This window comes from Neopelma chrysocephalum, unplaced genomic scaffold (assembly GCF_003984885.1).
Source record: "Neopelma chrysocephalum unplaced genomic scaffold, ASM398488v2 Primary Assembly neopelma1_94706, whole genome shotgun sequence".
NCBI lineage: Eukaryota > Metazoa > Chordata > Aves > Passeriformes > Pipridae > Neopelma > Neopelma chrysocephalum.
Genome location: NW_020923412.1, coordinates 1 through 15,360, shown reverse-complemented (window position 1 = coordinate 15,360; position 15,360 = coordinate 1). Strand labels below are relative to the sequence as shown.

Below are 15,360 nucleotides of genomic sequence, written 5' to 3'. Positions count from 1 at the left end.
AATTTCCAAGAAAAATTCACCATTCTTGAAATGCAAAGTCTGAAAAAATGAAACAAGTGTACCATTGGAATTCTTGTTGCCAGCACTGATCTCTACAGAAGTTATTACAGAGTGTAACAAAAGCAGCAACAGAAATAACCTTTGGCATTATAGCACCTGCATTAATTGGTCCTGGCAACAGGGCTTTGCTTTTAAACCCAGCTGATAACAAAACCTTTCCAGAACAGTGAAATTATAACGTTGCTTTTCTTAAGAAGTTGTGAGTCCTTAATCCAGTATCTACAGATGAGACCCTGCAATATGGGAATCTCCTGTTCCTGATGGTCAGTGGAGAGGAGGAATCAGGTATGCTGAGCAGGCTGCAGGGCTTTGATTTCTACAAGTCTGTAATTTTTTATTATTTTTTTAATGGTACTTATTAACCTTGGGTTTTATAAAATAGATACATAATAGGAAAATACAGCAAAAGCTTCTGGTAATTACTTGGAGGAGTAACAAAGTAGTTTGGTTGGATTATTGCAGGAAGAAAAGTGACAGATGCCCACTTGAACAGGGCACAAGAGGCTGAGCAAGTTCTGGGTTGCCACAGATCTACCAAAGGAAAAAATACATCCCAGTGTATAAACATTCTGGATTGTCAGTATTCCATGTACGATGGAGAGGAGTGGGAGAGGGGGACTTGGAACACCTCTGGGGAGGGAGGATGCCTGCACACATGGAGAACCTGTCAGGAGAAGGCATTGCTGGGGTCAGGGCTCCACCTCAGGGCATGAGGATGGTTAATGATTTATAGCTCTTGATGCAAATCTACATTGAGTTTATCCAGCCTGCAGGAATGTTGGCACAGTTCAGTGGTGGTCTGTAGCACACATCATGCATTTAGGAAATAATAAAGCTGTAATAACATATTCTTTCTGCTTCATTTGATACAGGAAAAAAAGTCCAAATGTGTGTGTCAAATCAAAAGGGGGGAAAAAGCTTTTTTCCTCTTTAGATGACAGATACAGATTTACTTTATGACAATTGGACAGGTAATTAACCTTTTTTTAAATTATGATATTCAAACCTTTCTTAATATATTTTCTCTTAATTATGTAACAAATTTCCAGTTTCATCATCTGAACATAGTCTAAATCAAAATCTAACCCCCAACTGGGGTTAAGGAGTTGCTTTCTGCTGCTTTTGGGGACCATTTCTGGCCCCCAGATGGGACCCTCTGCCTGATCTCCCATGGATCCCAGGGATCTCTGGATCTTCATGCCGGCCCCAGGACTTGCCTGGAGAAGACCACAGATCCCCAGACTGGTCTGGGATGTGGGAAGATCCCACTGGATAATAAGGCATTCTTTTGGGGAATCCCGTCCATCTAAGACGTGTGGATCTTCCAGTGCTTTGGGTGGGTTATTTGGTGTTCCACAATTTGGTCTCTGGCTTTGTTTTATCCACTGATCATTGTTTTGTGTTTGTATTTGTTTCTGCACTGTAACATTTGCACAAGTGGGTTCTAGGTCCGAAACTGACCCCAGTAGTACAAGCAGTGAGTCAGCAGTGTGGTGTGTGGAAGAGAAATAATCCAAACCCTGCCACTGGAGTGGGAATAGCTGATGTAAAGTGTGGAAATGTTCCAGGTGAACGTTGGCAGATGAATTTGACTGAATTGCCCAGAAAAGGGGGGTCTAAATATCTCCTAGTCTTGGGGGATACCTTCTCTGGGTGGCCAGAGGCTTTTCCTTGTCACACCAACCTGGCTAGGGAAGTGAGTGGAATACTGCTGAATCCAAGAATCCCTGGATTCGGGGTACCTTTGGGAATGTCATCAGACAGAGGTTCCACTTGATTGCAGAAACAAAATGCTTCAGTCTTGTTTTGCTCTCCTGACAACTGTTAATTTGGTCTTGAATTTGGAGCAAAATTTACATCTCGTTTTAGTTCCAAATGTGACCCAATGTTGCCTCAAAGCCATTGTTTTGTGCAGTCATTTACCATAAAACACAGGGAAGCCACAACTCATTTATTCCTTCCCAATTCCAGGAGAAATTATTCCTAGTCCCTGGGTAAGCACTTCCTTTCACCAAAATGGAGACCTGGCAGTCAGTGTGCAAGTACCCACCGACATCTCTTACAACCATACCTGTGTACAAAGCTGTAACCCCTAAAGGAACAGGAAAACTGGATTGTATTAAGGGAAGTGGCAGGTTTTTTGGAAATCACAGACAAACACTTCCTGTTGGGGAAATGAATCATCCTTGGCTGGTAGCCAAAGGAAGAGGGTGGTATTGGAGATGTGGAAATAAAGCCCATAAAGTGTTACCCTGAGGCTGGAAAGGCCTTTGTGCTTTAGGAGCCTCAGTCCCCAACATAACAGCAACTGATAAAGGTCAAGTGCCCTCGGGATTGTGGAGAAGCAGCTCTTTGGGGCACACAAATCACACCTTAAATGCCCCAGCAGAGTGACCAACTGTGTTTCATAGGTTTGTAAGATGGTTTTTACCCAGGCTGGGAGCGGGGGAATTAGAGAAAACAATAGTAAACATTTCTGCTTCCATAGGATCCATAGAAAGTCATGCAAGAGATGCCATTCCTGCCTTCCAGGAAGAAGTGAATGGCTTGTCACAGGTTGTTTTACCAAACCGAATGGCCTAGACCTTCTTTCAGCTTCCCAAGGAGGAGTGTGCACTGTCATAGCTCCAGCTGCTGTGTGTGCAGTGACCAGAGTGGGAGAGTGTCTCCAGATGTCCAGGAAATCCAGAAACAAAGCCATATTTTACATCAGGTAGCTCACAATGACACCCTTTTAGGTCTTCAAGGAATCTGGAGTACCCTGACCTCCCGGTTATCTGATTTTGGGTGGCTAAAGAAGCTCTTTGTAGCTCCAATCCTAACAATGGCCATTTGTATTTTAGCTTGCATCATGATTCAGTGTTGTAGCTGTGGCAATGCCTTAAGCTAGAAAGTGAAATATAGATACTGAGAGACTCATTCCCTTAATAAAATTAATCTCATGGAAAAAGGGGGTTTGATAGGAGAAATAGAACACTGCTCACAGTATTCCACTATGGTCAAATAAGGAACAACAGAATCTGAAAGAAGTCCTAGAGGATTTGATCAGGGATGTACCTGAAGCAAACAGGATGTCAGCTGAGCTCTGTGGACCCAGAGAAGATCAAAATGAAATGTTACAGTCTTTGTAGTGAAAAACACTGTCACTGTGCCTGCTCAGAACTGAGGTCAAGAAGGGGACACCTCAACTTTGAGAGGCACCAGATGCCAAAAAAACCCACCAGAGAGCCCGGAAGAAGACCCCGAAGGACCAAATAAGGACTTGGGATAGGAGGTGTGAGTGTGTAAAGCAATGTATTTGTGTTAAGGGAGAATATCTAATGAGCATGTAAACACTGTGTGTAACATAAAGCCCTGTCTGACTGTCACTGAAGTCCTGAGGCTGAACAACAGGCCCTGAGCAAAGCTGACTTCTAGAGCTCCAACCTGATGTTCTATTTATCCGTGTATCCACTCATTAGCTAAACCTATATATGTTTGTGAGTAAAAGATGTACTGTGATAACACTACAGCTGTGTATCTGCTCATCAACAAAATGTGTGTGCTTGTTAGTAAGATGTATTAGTATCTGCTCATTAGTGAATACTGCTCATATCTGTTCATTAACAAAATGTGTATGATTGTTAGCAACATATGATCTTTATGTGTTTAGAGAGTGGTCAAGGCCATGGCAGTGGATGTCTGGCCTTGTTTGGCAGGAGATGGGGCAGGTTGACTGCCCTGGTTTTCCCCCTAAGCCCTGGCCAGGCTCTGGGTGGAACCCAGGAGGAGAAGGGAGTCAGATGGTTTTGTGCACTCGTAGCTCTGTGAGCTTGTTTATCCAAGCCCAGAAAAGCTGGACCCCCTCCCAGCAGAGATGGAGCCCTCCCCTACGAGTGGACGCCCTGGGTAGGATTTCCCGTGCCCGGGAGGGGTTCTCCAACCCTTGGCTGCGACCGGGGCTCCCCCGCTGCCATGGGGGCCTGGCTGAGGGGAACAGATGAGGGCAACTGGGCAGGGATCTTTTCTAATCACTCCAGGCACTCTTTGTAGGAACGATGAGGTGCATTACTGAGCTCATCCTTTTGTCATTCTTTGCTGCTTTGCACTGGAGTAAAATTACACACTTGTTCTCTAAAGTTGGTGTCGGCGCCTCTTGTGCTGACCCTCGTCATGGGCAAAACAGTTCCATGGGGCCCTGCAGTGTCACAATGGTCCCCTGATTCCATGAGACAACACTCCTGATTTACTGTCTAGACTGGAGGAAAATCACAGGAAGGGCCGTGGTTTGTTAGGACTTGCTTTATCTGAATGAGCCCCGTGGGGCTTTTGGTGCTGAGCCTTGAACCTCAGGTACTGAGGGGAGATTGCACAAACCTTTCCATTAGTCAGAGTCAGAAGGAGAACCCAAAATATCTCAAAGCATTAATGGGTCCCACTGAGGGCCATTCCCAATACAGGCTCCTCATGGACTTGTTGGAGGAGATAATTGGAGGCCATGACTGCACAAACCTCTCAGACTCAGTTGGAAAAGGAAAAACCAAAGTTCCTTAATAAACCTTGAGTACCTTGAAGCATTAATGAGCCCCACTGAGTGTCACTACTGACAAAGTCTCTCCAGGGACTAATTAAAGCAGATAATTGGAGGCCATGACTAAACAAACCTCTCAGACTCGGAAAAGGAAAAAACAAAGTTCCTTAAAAAACCTTGAGTACCTTGAAGCATTAATAAGCCCTGCTGAGGGCCATTCCTGACAAAGACTCTCCAGGGACTAATTAATGCAGATAATTGGAGGCCATGATTGCACAAACCTCTTAAAAAGTCAGAGTCAAAGGAAAAGGCAAAGTACCTTAATAAACCTTGAGTACCTTGAAGCTTTAACAAGCCCTGCTCGGTGCCATTCCTGACAAAGACTCTCCAGGGACTCATTAGAGCAGGTAATTGAAGGTCATGACTGAACAAACCTCTCAGAGACTTAGTGTCAAAAAGAAGTGTCTTAATAAACCCTGAGTGCCTTGAAGCATTAAAGAGCCCCACTGAGGGTTGTCACTGTCTGAGGCTCTCAAGGGACTCGTTACAGCAGATAATTGGAGGCCATGGTTGCACAAACCTCTCAGAAATGCAAAATTAAAAGAAAAACCCAAATTGCTCTTGTGCTGGTTTAAAAGTTAACCAGCAGGGGAAATGAACTCAACTCAAAAGAGAGATTATAAGTCAGAATAACAATTTATTAAAATAATGCAATAAGTACAATTATGCAGACAGACAATTGGTTTTAACCCGCAAAACCCAAATGTATAACCCAGCACCCTGGGGCATGAACAAAAGTGGTGTTCCTCGGCCCCCCGAGTCCAAAGTAAAGGGAGAGGGGAAAAACCTGCTGGTGGGAGAGCTGCTGCCGTCTGGTCAGAAAGTGGTGATTGCAGTCCTGTTGAGGGTGGTGGTCTCAGTCTGGTTGAGAGCGGTGAGTTGCAGTCTGGTTGAGAGCGGTGGTCTTCAGTCTTCCTCTGGATCCCACGAGTGGTGCCAAGGTTCCGAAACTCCCAGTTTATATATTCTCCAGTTCAGGCGGGAGTGCTCAGTCCCTCCCTCAGAGCGGGCAATTCCATAAAAGGGTATCAGAGTGGGGAATTCCATAAAAGGGTATGAGGACAGGAACATCTTCCCACCTCGCAGGCCTCTACTGACAACAGTTTCTGGGCAATGGCATGGAAGGCTATAGAATACACAGGTTTGGGTTACACCCATCCAGTGATGAATTGGTCCCAGCCGTTCCAACCAGGACACCCATTGATCCCCATTGTTTAATGGGTAGACCTGATGTCTCATCCCCATTGATTTTAATGGGTAGACCTGATAGCTCATTGATCCCCATTTAGTTTAATGGGTAGACTGATGTCCTATTTGCCCCAGGTAGACCTGGTCTCATTTATCCCCATTGCCTTTAATGGGTAGACCTGATATCCCATTTGCCCCACTGAGTGTAATGGGTAGACCTGATTTCCCATTGTCCCTATTACATTTAATGGGTAGACCTGATGTCTCATCTCCATTGACTTTAATGGGTAGACCTGATAGCTCATTGATCCCCATTGACTTTAATGGGTAGACCTGATACCCATTAGCCCCTATTGACTTTAGTGGGTAGACCTGATAGCCTATTAACTTCCACACTTTTAATTGGTAGATCTGATGTCCAGTTTGCCCCATTTTATCCAATGGGTAGACCTGATGTCCTATTTGCCCCTTTGACTCCAATGGGTAGACCTGATGTCCTATTTGCCCCATTGACTTTAATGGGTAGATTTGATGTCCCATTTGCCCCTTTGACTCCAATGGGTAGATCTGATTACCTGGATTTTTGGGGTGCCTCTTTGTCAACTCCCCCAAAACATTGTGTGGACACACTGGGGGTTCACCAGAGCCCCCTCAAATGCCCCCTGGGGTCCCCCTGAGATATTGGGGTACCCTCTTTGCCCCTCCCAGAGCTGGAGCTGGTGCAGAACACTGTCTTCACCGACCCCACCGACCAGAGTGCCTGGGTCTACCTGTGCTGCATCCTCTCCCGAGGTAATTTGGGGGGGACAGGGGGTCCCTTCAGACCTGGGTCCTTCACCTGGGTACCAGGGGACACCCCCTGAATGTCGGGGTCTCCCCCAAAAAGCCACCCCCCCGCCGAGGATCATCTGCGTGTACGTCAACCGAGAGGATGCCACGTTGGTCCTCGTCTTCTCCCGCCCTGTCGTGGTGAGTCAGTACGCTTGGATTCCCCCCCCAACCCCAGAAAACTTCTGGGTCCCCCCCTCTGTACATCTGTGAACCCCTTGGACACCTGGATCTCCCCTCCCCCCAAAAAAACCCCCCAAAACAGTGCGGCCTGACCTACTGAGATCACTGGACTCTATGGGTAGACCTGATGGCCCAGTGATCCCTATTGACTTTAATGGGTAGACCTGGTGTCCAGTTTGCCCCTTTGACTTTAATGGGTAGACCTGATATCCCATTTGTCCCTTTGACTTTAATGGGTAGACCTGATATCCCATTTGTCCTATTGACTTAAATGGGTAGACCTGATGACCTATTGATCCGCATTGACTTTAATGGGTAGACCTGGTGTCCCCTTGGCCCCATTGTCTTTAATGGATAGACCTGATGTCCAGATTGTCCCCTTTTACTTTAAAGGGTAGACCTGATAACCTCTTTGCCCTATTGTCTTTAATGGGTAGACCTGGTGTCTTCTTTGCCCTATTGCCTTTAATAGGTAGACCTGTTGTCCCCTCAACTCCATTGACTTTAACGGGTAGACCTGATACCCTGAATATTTTGGAGCTAAAAACGCCCATTTTGGGGAGCGGGAAAGCTCCGATTTTGGGTTAAAACCCAACCGTTTCTGCGCCCCCAGGTGAGCCCGGATCGCCTGGACCTGACGGCGACCCTGGATGGCTCCGCCCTGGAAGGGGCGTGGCGCTCAGGGGAAGGGTGGCCACGCCCCAGCCACACCTGAGTATCCTTTCCCCTAAACAGGAGGGCGGGGCTGGGGTGGGCGGGGCTTAGGGCGGGACATGGGGGTGTGGCTCTCCCAACACGCCTTGACAGGTATCAAAGCTCCTGGACCTGCCCCACCCTGCAGAGACCCCGCCCACCGAGCGGCCACGCCTCCAGCTGGGTGTCACCTGGGAGCCTGACTCCGCCCACCGCCAGGTGACGCTGCTGCCAGGTGAGAGCTACGCCCAATCCCTGCCACGCCCCTTTGAGCCACGCCCCCTTTCACCGCAGCCACGCCCCTTTTCTCTCCTAGACGAGGATGAGGCCTGGTGGCAGAAGCCAGTCGTGGCCCAGGAGCTGTTTTGGTAAACCGCTTCCCCCTGAAGAAAACCCTGCCCCCTTGGTGAGGCCCCGGCCCCGGGAGAAAGCCACGGCCAATCAGCGAGGCCCCGCCCACCTGGACCTTCCCTCAGCCCCCCCTTATGTTTCCCTATGGGGCGAGCAAGCCATGCCCCTTTCTGGCTAAACCACGCCCATTTGCTGCTAGACCACGCCCCTCTCTTACTAATCCACGTCCCTTTGCTGCTAACCCACACCCCTCATGGCCAAACCACACCCCTTTGATTAAGCCCTGCCCACCTCGACCCTCCTTTAGCCTCCCTTTGCTTCTATCCCAATATGGGCTCAAGCCACACCCCTTTTAGCAAAACCACGCCCCTTTCCGACCAAACCCCGCCCCCTCAGGCCCGAGGTGGGCATGGCCAACCCCCAGGTGCTGTGGGAACAGGTGGAGACCTGCCGGGAACTGCTGGAATTGGAGTCGCGGAGACGAGGTGAGGCCACGCCCATCCGGCCCCGCCCTTGGGGGGGCGGAGCCGCGGGCACCAGTTCACACCAGTTCGTCCCAGTAAGGGACCAGTGTGCTACAAACCCCCTCCCAGTGCCTCCCAATGCTCCCAGTGCTCCCAGTGCCTCCCAGTCCACCCCAGTGACTCCCAGTCTATCCCAGTCCATCCCAGTCCATCCCAGTGACTCCCAGTGACTCCCAGTCTATCCCAGTCCATCCCAGTGCCTCCCAGTCCCCCCCAGTGACTCCCAGTCTATCCCAGTCCATCCCAGTCCATCCCAGTCCATCCCAGTGCCTCCCAGTCCCCCCCAGTGACTCCCAGTCTATCCCAGTCCATCCCAGTCCATCCCAGTGACTCCCAGTGACTCCCAGTCTATCCCAGTTCATCCCAGTCCATCCCAGTCCATCCCAGTCCCCCCCAGTGACTCCCAGTTTATCCCAGTCCATCCCAGTCCATCCCAGTGACTCCCAGTGACTCCCAGTTCACCCCAGTGACTCCCAGTCCATCCCAGCCCATCCCAGTGACTCCCAGTGACTCCCAGTCCATCCCAGTCCATCCCAGTCCATCCCAGTGACTCCCAGTGCCTCCCAGTCCACCCCAGTGCTCCCAGTGCCTCCCAGTGCCTCCCAGTCCATCCCAGTGCCTCCCAGTCCATTCCAGTCCACCCCAGTGACTCCCAGTCCATCCCAGTGACTCCCAGTCCACCCCAGTGACTGGATGTTCATTTATTGCCAGCAAACAAAACCAGAGGAAGGCACAGCTCAATAAAACCCGAAAGTCCTTCCCCTACTATGTATTAAGTCCACATTGCCTCCACTGAAGTCCACTTTGCACAGTAGCCAGTCTTAGCTCTTCCAGCTCCAGGCAGAAGGCCAGTCCCTAACCTGGTGTAACAGTTCGTTAAGGATACATGCCCGGAATAAAACAAGTGCACAGATATTCAAACACACAAAATATCTTTATTACAGTGAGAATAGTAATAATAACAATAAACTTAGTGAAAAGAATCAAAAACTAAAGAGATACAAAATAACTACCTTATCGTGTGGTCTTAAAACAAATACTACGAACAGCATTCAATACGGTGTAATCTTAACTAATAAAAAGAGATACCAAAAAAAAGGAATCTTAGCACAATATTATGGATAACACGATATTGGTTAGTAAAAGGGGAAATTAAAGGGAAAATACTATGAACAACTTATTCAATAATAAAGGGGAATGAAAAGGAACACTAAAAGGATTAAAAGGTTAAAAAGTTTGTTTTCTCGGTTGCTTCCTATCAAAAAGCTGTGCTTACCCACACAGACAGGCCAGGGCTGCCAGGATCTGCAGCAGCTGGTCGGTGCCCATGCTTAGCGGGCGTCCCCACGGCGCAACACAGTCTCGGTGGTAGGATGAGGATCGCTCAACTCAGCAATCCTGACACCCCATTTTTATCAGTTCCACATTACACCACGTAGGGCCAGTACACAGTATAAGGTGATGCCTGAATGGCAGCCAAACACCGCCTAATCATTACCTAATGGCAACAGTCTGCGCATGCCCTGCTGTAGGGCAAGGGGCGAGCGACCCCTGCCCACACAATCTTCCTCTCACCAGCATCTTTCTCACCCCTATGGATGACCTCTCCCATTGTGTTTCAAGGGTAGATGTATCTATCTTGCAATATGTAGCAAAACCAAGAAGGAACTCAGCTCTGATAATAGGGGATATCAGGCTGACTTGCTAAAAAGCACAATGGACCTTACAATTAGCTTGTGCCATGAAGTTACATTGTACCATGCTCTAGCTGGTTTCACATCCTAATATGATTTTCTTTATCACCCTCTATGCTCCATTGATCATCTCATTCAAAAGTACCCCCTTACATCAGCGTAAAGACATTCATCAGCTTAGAGAGCTGGTTTGGTAACTTGAGATTGTATATGTTCTTTCCCTCTTCTGGAGTTGAATAAACACGGTAAACAAGAGGACTTTCCTGCATCCAGAAATGCTGCTGTTTCTGATTTTGATTATCCTTGCTGTGCCTTTGGAAAGCTACATGCCAAGTGTCAGATCAAATTTTGTTCCTTCAGTCAGTGTTCAATCTGAGTGGAGGACAAGCAGATTGTTTACATGGCAGATTTTGGAAGTTATAAGGAGGTTTATTTTATTTTATTTATTTTATTTTGGAAGAAGAGGGAAGGAAAGTGGCTGTTGGCATTTGATGGGATTAAATTTTTTGCCTTTTCCCTTGGAGGTTTGTTTTTAGCTGCTTCCTCATGACTCCTTGCAAAGCCAAATTTCTGGAAAGCCTAGAAAACTATTACTGATAGCTCAACTTCTGGTTTTTTTTAAACATTATCAAACACACCAGAAAACCTGCAGCTAGGAGGACAAAACCTTCTCTTCTTTTAGAACTGATGTTGAAGTCTGTCCTGACTTTGAAGCTAAAGAATGTCTGCTTGTGAACATAGGAAGAGTTTTAGGGGTTCTGGATGTGCCACAGCTCTTGTTATTTTGGTCTTTTAAAGCTTGAGGTTAATCCAGACTTGCATCTGCATGACTGGCATGTGTTGGGGGCACAGCTGGAACCGTTTCTGCTGTCGGCTCCCTAGGAAGGAGACGCCATCAACCTGGAGACAAGTTGTTTCCTTCAAGGCACTGCTTTTTGTGCTGACACATTGTTGCATGACTGGATTTGAACTGTACTTCCATAGGAAGTGATCAGACTGCTGTGACTGCAGCACTGCTGGTTAAGTCACTGGCTTTTAGGTAGACTTTTGGGGTGCATCATATCAGTGAAAGCAATTAAGATCTAAACAGATGAACTAGGTGAGCCAGGAGATGGAAAGGAAGGAGGAGGAGAGGAAGACAGGGCAGCAGGAGCATTTGGGAGCCCTCACAGAGGGGAAAGCTTGTTTCACTGCGCTCAGGGTACAGATCCGTGCTGTGAGTCAGGCTGGTCATCCTGCAGTTTGATCCACACTGGGATCCAGGACTTTTCTCTAGTGAGATACTTTAAGATTAGCTTTGCTGGTAGTATTGATTTGGCACTTTGTGTTACTAAGTGGGGTGACTCAAATGTCATAGCTGAAGGTGGTCTCCAGTTCTGCACACGGCTGCAGTTGTGCTAAAACATAGTAAATCTTGGGTGACCTTGTTCCAGCCAAACCCTGAATTCTCACATTCATGCCCAACAGGCTGCTTACAGCTGTTACATTTTGACATGGACCCTTCATTGCCATGGAGAACGGTGATATCCTTACCTCTTCCTGTTTCTCACTTACTATGTGGAAGAATTGAACTGTTCTGTCAGATGTTCTTTACACTGCTTTACTTGGTCTTTTTTCTCTATCAATGTAATGCCAATACTAATTTCATTGTCCCCATTGAAACATCTGGAATGAATTGTGGCAGTACAATTTATTTTGCAGGTTTTGAATCTCCTAACAGAGAAGGAAGTAAAGCTAGTTTTGCCAACAGTTGCCATTGTTCCACGGACCTTCGTTCTCAAGCCAGGAACGGCCTTGTTTTTAGCAGCCTTGGGATGTATAGACTACTTACAGGTAAGGGAAGAAAGGATTTTGGGAGCAGCTGCTTCATTTCTTACTATAGTACCAGACATGAAAGGCTTTTTAGGTAACTTTCCCAGACCCTTTTTTGCTGCTTTGAGATGATGAATCTGTTAATAAATAACTGCATAAGATCAGAATGCCTTGGGAATGCCAGAATTAGCTGGGAAAGTAAGTGGGTTTCCTCATTTCTGTGTTTTGTGAAAGCTGGCTACCAGGAGAGAAAAGCATGGACATTTTTCTTTCCTGACACAGACTTCTGAAGAATTTGCCAGAGGAAGTAATTAATTGCATATGTATTTTAGTTTCTATAAAGATATTTTTAAAAGGTACTGTGTGTCCCCACTGCCAATAATTTCTTCCATTTATTATAAATCCCATACCATACACCTTTACTGAACTGCGTGGAGCTGACCTCCAATGATATTTCTTCCACATAGACATTATCATAAGTGCTAGAACCTTTTCTCAGTAGTTTGCCCTGTTTTGGGGGTGTGTATGGCTATTCCTTTGTTTCAGTCAGCTTTCCAAGATCACCATAGAAATGTTGAATTGGTACTTTGCTATGGACATTCTTGACCTGCTGAAAGAAAACCAGGAAGGTGGAGGGAGCAGGATTCTGTAAGTAATAATGTACTGGTATGGCAGGAGAGCTCCATCATAGCTAAGGTGAAAATCCAGAGCCCTGTTCCAAAAAAACAGCTTGGCAGGACAGAGTAGTAATGCCCTACTCAGAGGTAAAGATCTCTCTGGCTTGATTTGCCTGAGTTGAGCGGCTGTGATGGCGGGAGATGGGGCACTGGGGGTGCTTTGAGGCAGGATGGTGAAGCTGTGGGCGCTTCTGTCCTGAAAGCTCAACTCCCCAGTTGATATAAACCCTGGCTGCTCCACAGTGGCAGAGGCAAGGACCCCTCCGACAGGGAGGGGACATCAGGCAAGCAGTTTTTTAACATGCAGGAAAGAAACGGGACAGGAGAGAGAAATTCAGGACTGCTTTTCTGTTACCATAATTAGCATCCTCTTGTTATTTATTTCTACCACCTAAGGAGTCTTTCTGCTGTGCCTTTTGCAACCTGTCTTGTCTATCTCGTATTGTCCTTTTTAGCCACCAACGCACTTGTAGCAAATGTGGGTAGAGCCCTCCCCAAATCTTGGCGAAGCCCAGCCATGATGGTTATTTATTTCAGGGAGAAAAGTCTGCCTGGTTTTCTGTCGTGGCTTCTAACCTGTTGCCAGTCCACATCACTACCCTGAGTAACGCAGATGCCATCTACGAGAAGCACGCTGGCCGAGAGTTACTAAAGGTGAGAGGAGGTGCTATGAGGGGCTCTTGACTGCAGGCAAGCAGCTGTCCTGCCTGGTGAAGCACCCTGGCTGGGGCACAACTGACAGGGAAAATCCACACATATCAGGAGTTTGGGACTTCTGCAATGGAAACGTGCAGTGTGGAGCACTGCACTTGCAAAGACTGCGTGGCTGCAGGTGTGATAGGAGAGAGCACTTGAGATGTTTTCAGGAGAGCTTCTGTTTCTGGCATTCAGGCTGAGAAGATGTGCAGTGGTCTGCTCTCTGATACTTGGCTCTTCTTGAACTGGCTTTAAGTGCAGGCAGCAACAGGGATATTTTCCATGGCAAACCTTTAGACTGGGGTTTCAGCACAGGTTGCAGTTGAAAAATGTACCTTTCTTATTCTTTACCTGCTGGATCCTCTGCACACCTCTTCATCTTTCGGTGGTCTGACTTCTTCCTTGGTATGACAACGTACTGTGTAGCACTTGCAGATGGTTGGGAGATGGGGTGAGCTGTCCCTGTCCTGGCATTCCCATTCCTGGGCACATGGAGAACAAGTGCTGTCACTCATGTCAAGGTGGCTGGCCTGAGCCACCAGCTGTGTCCTGCAGTGGGCACTTCATCTTTGCTCACCTCCCATGGGGCTCCTCTGAATGTGATACTGATTCTGGCAAACCTGAAATAGCTCCTGGAGATTATTCCAGCCAGCTCTTAATTGGCTAACAAATGTCTCATATGTTTATTCCCTCTTGTGCCTTGCTTGCCAGTTTAAGGTAGGAGTTCTGAAGGATTTCTTGACTATGAAATCTTTTCTCCGTGTTTTGATCTTAGGTTCCCATGGGTGGGGAAGAGCGAATGAAAGAGTTCCCCCCACTTGTCCCTCAAGACATTACACTGAAAGGAATTGGTACCACTGAGGCAGTTGCAGATATCAAGCTTTCCTCTGCAGGTAATTTAATATTTCTTCATTAGTTTGCTTTGCAGGGTCTGCATCCTAGAAACATTGATGGGAAGAGATCTCTGAAGGGGTGAAGCCATATTTCCTGCTCAGAGCAGGACTGTCAACAACACAAAATCACAGCAGCCATGGCTTTGTCCAGCTGAGGCTTGACAACCTCCAGGAATGGAGATTGACAGCCATGTTTGTACAGGACGGCTACAATGGAGTGCTTTGTGTTCTGGCTGCCATACAGGTTCCACAGCATCAGGAATGGCTGTGACATGGTTGGCTGTCCAGGTGAGAGGGAAAGAGCCATTGATAGGAAAGCTTTATTGCGTTTTTGGTAGTTCCCACCATCCTTTTTCAGTTTACCAGGAAGGAGCTATGTCTAGGGAGAGTAAGATGTGGCTTTAGGTGCTGCCTTCTATTCGGAAAGAGCTGGATATGACCTTTGAGCTTAGTTTCTCAAAGAAATCACACATAGGTAAGCTCAGGTTCTCAACCACTATGGGAGGCAGTAGTTTGTGTCAGAACCCTCATTATGATCCTGGGGACTTGTCTCACTGTCTGTATTCCTTTTGGCTGTGCAGGATGGGTGGCAGTGACAGCTCATGCAGAAGAGGAATTGCTACTCCGAGCCTATACTCCCAAGGGCACCACGTTGGTGGTGTGGGAGCCTCCTCTTTTGCCTTACATCAGTTCCATCCGAGGGTCCCGGATCGCAGGCACCGCTGCCAACAGGACCTAAAAGCCTCCCTCCCTTGTGGAAAACCTGAAAACCACGGGGAGCAGGTAGCATTTCTTGTCATCTGAACAAGACAGAAGGCAGAAGAGCCTCTGGAGAACCTTGTTGCTTATTGATATTCAGAAGACCTTGAACTCCTTTTAAAAGACAGACAGGCACATTTTGGAAAGCAGGTGTGGGGGGAGCTCCATAAGTTCATACCTGATGCAGTTGCCGAACTGCAGCCAATTTGAACGAGCTGAGTGGCTGGTACCTTGCTGTGAGAGGTGAAACAGCTTCTCCCTGGGATCTGCCAGTATCTATGAGCAAATCCCTTTACCTGTCCCCTCTTGAAATACGGGATGGAAACTCACCTGCCTGACCTGGGCTGGCTCCACTGCTCGTAGAGTAGACGGCTTGTTGCAGACATGCCCCTTCAGGTCAGAAATTGTCACCTTGTTCTTGGAGGCTTTACA

At 47.5% G+C, this 15,360-nt stretch overlaps 1 long non-coding RNA gene across 1 annotated transcript; it reads left to right on the top strand.

Moving 5' to 3' along the window:
• The first annotated feature begins 11,839 nt into the window (after positions 1–11,839).
• Positions 11,840–14,104, top strand: LOC113980573. The gene is made up of 3 exons (XR_003538162.1): positions 11,840–11,924; positions 13,036–13,234; positions 14,052–14,104. It is a non-coding gene; the product is annotated as an uncharacterized LOC113980573 (long non-coding RNA).
• Positions 14,105–15,360: the final 1,256 nt, after the last annotated feature.